This window comes from Cebus imitator, unplaced genomic scaffold, assembly GCF_001604975.1.
Source record: "Cebus imitator isolate Cc_AM_T3 unplaced genomic scaffold, Cebus_imitator-1.0 Scaffold77, whole genome shotgun sequence".
Classification (NCBI taxonomy): Eukaryota; Metazoa; Chordata; class Mammalia; order Primates; family Cebidae; genus Cebus; species Cebus imitator.
In genome coordinates, this window is record NW_016107392.1 from 4,425,930 (window position 1) to 4,427,843 (window position 1,914).

At 53.3% G+C, this 1,914-nt stretch overlaps 1 protein-coding gene across 1 annotated transcript in view; it reads left to right on the forward strand.

The window, feature by feature from the left end:
• The window catches only part of PODXL (podocalyxin like), an 8,907-nt gene that overhangs the window by 3,858 nt on the left and 3,135 nt on the right, over window positions 1-1,914 (forward strand). The window lies entirely within an intron of this gene.

Sequence of the window (1,914 nt, forward strand, 5' to 3'; positions counted from 1 at the left end):
ACTTTGGGAGGCTGAAGTGGTGGATCGTCCGAGGTCAGGAATTCGAGACCAGCCTGGCTAATGTGGGGAAACCCCATCTCTGCTAAACATGCAAAAATTAGCTGGGTGTGGTGGCAGGCGCCTGTAATCCCAGCTGCTTGGGAGACTGAGGTAGGAGAATTGCTTGAACCCGGGAGGTGGATGTTACAGTGAGCCGAGATCCCGCCACTGCACTCCAGCCTGGGCAACAGAGCTAGACTCCATCAGGAAGGATGGAAGGGAGGGAGGGATCGACGGAGGGGAAAGGGAAGGGAGGAGGGAGGGAGACCATTCTCTTTAATGGTCTGTGGCTTCACATTTCCTGGTCTGTGGACTGTCTGAAAGCTTTGATGGACGAACAGTGCTGGGAGATTCTCCGTCTAACCTGAGGAGCTGGTGGGGTGGGTGGGAGAGGAAAGGGCCCACCCTTTCTTGTCTGGGTGGTGTGCGTGTGTGTGAGCATGCGTGTGAGCACACCTGTGTGAGGGAGGTGGCAGCGTGTGAGCAGCCTTCAGGTCCCCAGTCTCCCTGGGGTGAAAGGCTTTGGTCTGGGGACGTGCTGTGCACACTCAGTAAATAGCTGCTGAGCCCTGTGGGTGCAGGTGATGGCTGGCTCGCTGCTGCCCTCTCCCGGTCAGTGCCAGTTGTTGCAGTCGCTCCCTAGGAACTAGAACTAGAACCAGAACAGAACAGAACATGGTGTCTATACATAGGATGGAGAATTTGGGCTTATGACACTTTATTGCTGCCTGAATTTTCTGCAGTTGTTTTCTTTTGGGTGTCCATTATGCTGTCATTTTCCAAGTGAACTTTACAAAAGCTTCCATCTAGACCAGAGTTTTAAAAGGGAGCGGTGTTCTCCTGGGTTGGGCTTATTGGACAAGGCAAGCATTGCGTGACATGAACGCTGCGGACAGTCAGGCACCCACCCAGCCTTTCCTCAGACCCTCTTTTTGCATGTAACTTGCTAGGCTGTGTGATTGTTTGCGAGAAGCATTTTTTTTTCTTTGCTAGAAAAGATGGAAAACCCTGGATCTCTTCCTGATGTCAGGGTGGGGAATTAGTAAGCCTCAGGAAATTCCATTAGAAACCTCAGGGGTGGTTTGTGTGGGTTCTGTGCCAAGCCATCCCTAGAATCCTTTTCTTTTGTCTCAGTCCTTTATTCCAGAATCAGGCCAGAGAAGCCCCAGGGAGGGTCTCCCTAGATGGCATGGCAGGACTGGGCAAAAGCTGCCCATGCCTCCCTCCTCATCCTCAGCCCTAAAGCCACGTCAGCCACAATCTTTCCTCTTAGGGCCAAGACCCCCTTCAAGATATCCCAGGAGTAGCTTCAAGATCCCACCTGTTCTCCTACTCAGTGAAAGCCCCTTCCCGTCAGCCTGTCCTTGGCTTCGGAGCCAGTGGCTCTGTTTAGGGCAAGGGCACATGTATTTCAGCTTTGGGGTAGAAACCCTTCTAAGAGCTGCGGACTCCCCTCCTGATTCTCTGAACTGGGCATTAAAGGCTGGTGAATGGGAGTTCAGGGGGACTTGGAGTCTCCCCCAGGTTGTGGGGTGGGGTCGCTGTGCAGTGCCCCCCCTGCCCCCAGCCCTTTCTAGGGAGGGAAATGAAAAAGATCCCCAGTTGGCTGGGCACGGTGGCTCATGCCTGTAATCCCAGCACTTTGAGAGGCTAAGGTGGGTGGATCACCTAAGGTAGAGAGTTCGATATCAGCCTGACCAACATGGAGAAACCCCATTTCTACTAAAAATTCAAAATTAGCCGGGCGTGGTGGCACATGTCTGTAATCCCAGCTACTCGGGAGGCTGAGGCAGGAGAATCGCTTGAACCCAGGAGGCAGAGGTTGTGGTGAGCTGAGATCATGCCATTGCACTCCACCCTGGGCAACAAGAGTGA